Raw genomic sequence first — 6,000 nt, 5'->3', positions numbered from 1 at the left:
TCTTTCTTTCTTTCTTTCTTTCTTTCTCTCTCTCTCTTTCTTTCTTTCTTTCTTTCTTTCTTTCTTTCTTTCTTTCTTTCTTTCTTTCTTTCTTTCTTTCTTTCTTTCTTTCTTTCTTTCTTTCTTTCTTTCTTTCTTTCTCTTTTTGTCCTTTTTACTCGTTGAGTTAGTTAGTTAGTTAGTTAGTTTCAGGTTTGGCAGAGGGCTGCGCCAGGAGATGGTAGACGATTTCACATCGCAAAGAACTCGCAAAGCAACATGGCGTTGTGAGAGTGGATGACAATCGGTAATTACTGGCAGGCTGCGGGGATCTTCCTCGCTCACAATGGGAAGGAAGCGACTCGGAACGGGGACACGGAGCTGGCACAGCGGCAGGAAAACGGCCTCGAGTTGCGTGCAAGAGTCGGCGGAATTTCTTCCTTTAGGTATCAGTGCTTAGGACCAGGGGGCACGCTCAGCTAGAGACGGACCTTCATTGTTCGGCCGCTCGTTATTCTGCATGTCACAGAGGTTGCTACGAGACCACTCCCTTTTCTCTGTGCCACTATTGCACTAAATACACTTTGGCTCCCGGGACGTTGCGAATTGTCTTCAGAGCGTGGGAACCCCGGCGTGTGCCCTCAGCTCTGTTCAGCCGCTTGGCACCACCGCCGCTCCTTCTCCCCGGGTATCTCGGGCTGCTCCTGCCGGGCTGGGGCTGCTCCTCCTGCCCGGGAGACAATGGGAGCCCCCGGCCCATTGTATGGGCTCAGCGCAGTGCCGTGCGTGGGTCCGGAAACACGGGTGGCTGTGCCCAGGTGGGAGCCACCGTGTGAGGGGTCATTAGGGACCGGCTCACCCCAGCAACGTCCTGGATAACCGCAGGGCTCAAACGCAGAGATCTGGGTCGCTTCCAGAGTAAAGAACGTATTGGAAGAGCAGTCAGCTGTCGGGTATTTAAGAATGGGATTTAGCCCGCAACAGGGCCACATATGTAAGTGCTTATCTAAAGAAGACATAAAATACAATAAGCTTTGGGGAAAAAATTCATGATTCAGCAAAAATAAAGGGAGTAATATATTTACCCAAAGATGCAAGTTATCGGCTAGCATGCATTTGGCACGCTTTGTTTAAAGGAAAATACTGTATAATTCCTGTTTGGAGAACGTGTTCACAGTATGGGTGGAAAAACATTAGTTCCATCTAACATGAAGAGTAGCAAATGCCTGTTGTTATTAAAGGCAGCACGTAATATATATACCTGAGAAATGTACTCTAGGCGCTAGAAAGCATTTTCTAGACTCCGGTTTTACTAGTGTTTTACCGAATAAAATTTTTAACAGAAATGCGTGTGCATGGTGAAATGTAAAGCTAATTGGAGAACACGGGATCGTATCGCGGTATCGGGTAGCTTTCTGCTGGGAGGTGGCTGAAGCCGGGAGCACCCAGGGCTTGAGCAGAGGGCACGTAGACGCTGCAGAGCTCTCAGCCGAGGCCAGCTGGCTGTCTCTGCCCCGCACCAGGTCCCAGATGGTGCCTGGAGCCCTGCGGGGCGCGCCCCGACGGCTGTGGCACTCACGCGTGAAGTAGTGGGACTCTTGGGGGGTGATGGGAACCCCATTCTGGGACCAAGGGGTGCTCCTCTCCCTTGCTCTGGGGGAACGTAACATCTCAAAAGGTGAGAGACACACACACACGCTGACAACTGGGGAGAAACTCTTCGGTGTGGGGCTGGCTGGTGCTCGGTGTGCGAAGGGAGGCACTGGTCCGTGTACACGGCACGGCGGCGGGGCACAGGTGTAACGGGGTCGGGGCCGCCTCCCAGCTCCAGGCGGCCATACAGGGCCTTGACCGTCTCCCCTCGAGACCACCGGGAGGTTCGACGGGGCCCGACGGGGCGGGGGAGCTCCGGCTATGCCTGGCAACAAAGCCCGTCGTCTCCCAGTGGGGGAAGAGTTGGGGATGGAGACGGGCACAGGGCCGGGCAAGGAGAGCCGTGGTCCCCGAGCTGCCTTCTCCGCAGCCACCCGACCCCTTGGAGGCGTCATTGAGGCGGGGGATGAGTACGGCCAGCTACTGAGGGGAAGGGCATCCTGTTCCATCCATCCTCCTTCCCTTGCCCCCCCATCCTGCAGTAAACTTGCGAGGTTTTGTCAGACGCAGAGGTTTATTTGGAGGGTTTGTTTTGCTCTCCGTGGAGATCTCCACTCGTGGCCCAAGCAAGCAGTCGCTGCCCTCAGTGCTCTGAGCCCCCGTATCTCATGGGATATTTCTTAAGACAGCCGCGATGAGAGCCCCGCGTATGTGAAGTCTCATCCGAGCAAGGGACTGCAAAAGTGAGGAAAAAGAGCTGTTAGACAGACCCAGACATTAGAGATAAACTGCCTCCATCGAGTCAACATTTTAATCACTAAAACCACTTCTGAAAAGGCAACAAAAAAAAAATCAAAAAAACACAACCTCTTGGAGAATGTACTCAAACAGCTGTCTTCCAGTAAAGGCAAACATGTCCAATATTTCCTGTATGATTTCTTCTTCTTTTTTTTTTTCACTCCCCTTTCTTTCTGTATAGATTACACGCAGCCGCCCTCAGCACTGCGAGCCTCGCTGCTTTCCTTAGGTGAAAGTACAGCTCTGGAGTCCGTATCAAAAAATAAAGACCCCGCAACGTCTGCAGCCACTGTGGGAATGTCACAGTACTGCGAGAATGCGGGGGGGGGCACTTTGGGGAAACGCTCTCTCCCACACTGTTAAGGAAGGAGAGACTTCAGCTTGCCCCCGACAGCCTCTGTAAGGGAAAGAGAACGGCACAAAGTGGGCCTGAAGCACAGGAATCATTTTTTTTCCTTTTCTTTTAAAATCTGGTAATGAAAAAGGTGGAAGGATATGTTTAATTGCAATCAGGCTGCAACGATACACCATGTGATCGTGTGGTACCAATTATTACACGCTCCCAGCAGAAATAGAGGCTACACCACTGCAACTCGCTGTACACCGGACTTGTTTTCTTTTTCAATAGACGTGACCCTCTGATAGATAAGGCAAAAATGAAGACAGCCTCCAAACTCTAAAACCTGAAAATCGGAGGTTAGTCCAACAATTACCAAGGCACGTTTTGAGTGTATTTATCCACTGTTCCTTCCCGTTCGTACTGAAGCATTTCCAAAGGCAGATGTAACCGACCTGATAAACTGCTGCGGTGGGTGTCCGCCTCCTCGCTTATCGCCATTCGCAAAGGCTAAAATGAAAATGTTCCCGGCTCCCTTTGTGCGGACGGGAAGAGCCGGTTGCGGTGGAATCCGTCTCGGTTTGCATGGCGAGACAACGTGGATGGAGGTGGTAGGTGAGATTTATCACTGCGTTCGGGCAACCCGCGGCCGACAGAGAGGCAGGGAGGGCTGCAGGGCCGTGCCTGCACACGGCAGCCACAGGGAAATCATTTCTGCTCACTGCCAACGTGGAGAGACGGATTTCTGTGCTTCCAGCCGCCGAATATTACCAGAATGCGATCGCAGCCGCTGGAAGCGCATTGGTGAAAAGATCACAGAATAATAATAATAGTAAAGCAAACCCAACCCAACCCAGCATATAGACCTTGTGCTTGAGAAAGAAATCAGGATTGTTGTATTTTCGCTTTAATTGCGTGGAACACCTCCTGCGTGTTTCTTAGAGAAAAAAAATCGAACAATACAATGAGAGGTGATCTGAGATTCTGTTCTCTGCGGAGATCACTCCGTGTCCCACATTTCCCGTGATCGGCATTCGGCTCTTTTCAAGCACACCTGATTTATAGGAGGTGGCAGCCTGGGAGTTTGGGTTGACAACGTAGGTGGGTCCGCACCGATCGTGCGCCCAAAGAGAGGTGGGACGCCTTTTTTTACCATAGAAAAATGCGGGATAAAGTCTTCCTCAAATCTTCCCGCTATTCCTTACCCCCCCAACCCCCCACCCCCCTTCCCAGTCTGCCTTTTCTTCCTACTTTGCAGCTCTCTCGCCCCCCTCCCCCCCCCCCCCCCCCCAGTCAACACGCGGTGGGAGGGAGAGAGTTAAGATGTCCTGCGAACCCCGCTCGTAAAGCTGCTCACTTCCATTAGAAACACATGAATATCCTGAAATACAGAGTGTCTTTTAAAACGGGTTCAGGAATGTTTATCTCCATCCGTGATGCTCTAGAAATTGTGGAAGAAAACAGCGGTGACAGCTCTCTTCCCAGTTGCCCCTCTGGCAGGTAAACTTCACTCGCTCATGAAAATCAGATTCGATTAAGGATCTCTCCTGCCATCACTTGACTCCCGTATCTCCCAGGGTTCCTGGGCTTCGGTGCACGGAGATTCGTATTAGTAACGAAGATCACGCTCTATCTCCTCAATTATCAGTTCAGCTCTTTCAGCAGGTTTGCGGACATTTACCTCTGGTTTAAACACATATTATCAGCCATCAGCCCCGATTATTATTTTTTTCCCTAATGCTCATTAATTAGCTCGAAACAATGGAACGGAAAGTAAGAGTGAATTTCCTCTGACTACAGCTTTTCTTCCGTCTCCGTCCGCCTTTGATTAGCCCCCAAGAAGTCCGGCTCCCCTCGGTGGGGCACTCCGAGTGCTGTCACACAAAGGGACGGAGCTTAAAAAGCCTCCCAGGTAATACGTGCTGATAAACACGGGTTTGTTTTGTGGTTTGGTTTTTGTCGTTATTGTTGTAGTTTTGGGTTGGTTTTGGTTTGGTTTTTTTTCTTGGTTTTGGGTTTGTTTTTGTTTTGTTTTGTTTTGTTTTGTCCAAGTCTGACATTCAGCTGAAATCACTTTTCGCTACTCGAAGCGCAGAGACGTCGCAAGGCCTCTTCAGCAAAACGAGTGGTTCTGTAAGTACTGCAGGGAGAGATTTACTAATCATTTCTAATTTCCCGTTTGAGGCCAAAATCCTACAGCCCCCGGCGGGACGAGGCTGTATCTTCGCCTTCACGGCGTCAAGGGCGCACAGTGGCTGCGTTCAGAGCGCTTATAGGGGGCAAATTCTGCCCTCGGCTTACACCTGCGGATTGGGTGACGGGAGTGTGACCCCAGCACAGTCAGGGGACGCATCTGCCACCGCAACCAGCTGCGATATCTACCGCAGGGATGGCTGCGCGCTGAGCCGAGTGTGAAAATCGCATGAAAACGGTCCGGTTCCGAGACGATCCAGCGCCTTTTAAAATCCCCCTCGTGATCAAGGCTGTCCATCCCCTCACCCCCCAAGGTATTAATGCTCGTCTTAGAGGAAAGGACTTCACGGTTGTGTTTCTCTCCAAGATGTTTTGCGCGCTATGTAAATGAAAAGCGGTTTGGAGGTTTGCATCAGAGCTCCTGGAAAATGCTGGCTCTCTGTCATAGGAGCGTGGTTGCTGTATCTTAGCCTTACTTCCTACGAGAAGACAAAAATATATACAGGAAAAAAAACAGCATGTAAGAAGATTTACGTGGTCTTTCGGAGGCATAAATGGAATCATTCCTCTCTCGAACCCAATTCCCTCAATTAAGCGTTTGTAGGAATGGACAAAACCCATCGGTGGCTTCAAGTAAACTCTTGCTTATTCTTGATTAATTTAATTAGCACGTCCCGAAGCTCATTTTATAAAAATAAAATAAAATAAAATAGAAGCTCCTCTAGAATTGGTAAGGAATGAAGCACAATAGTATCATAAATACACCACTGTCATGGCGAGGGTATAGGCTCAAGCCTATTTTATCCCTGGTGTTCATTACAGGGTCCACGATTTTCGGAGAACATCTGTTCTGCCCGATGCCTTCAGCCCTCACGGTTCTTTTCTGATATTTAATGGCAGATCCCCATTAAGGCAGGAAGGAATTACAGCCCCATAGCTGGGGAATTAAACTAGTTATTGGGGAGGGGGGGTTGGGGGATGAAATAGCTCCCCTCTCGGTGTCAATAATTTATTAAATGTGAGTTCTGACAAAATTCGGAAGCAAAACAAACGCATCAGGTCCCGCGTCCGACAATAGGTTCTTTTTGGTGCCGAACACG

Source organism: Excalfactoria chinensis, chromosome 2 (assembly GCF_039878825.1).
Source record: "Excalfactoria chinensis isolate bCotChi1 chromosome 2, bCotChi1.hap2, whole genome shotgun sequence".
Taxonomy (NCBI): Eukaryota; Metazoa; Chordata; class Aves; order Galliformes; family Phasianidae; genus Excalfactoria; species Excalfactoria chinensis.
The sequence above is the reverse complement of the archived record's forward strand: the minus strand, read 5'-3'. Positions refer to the sequence as shown.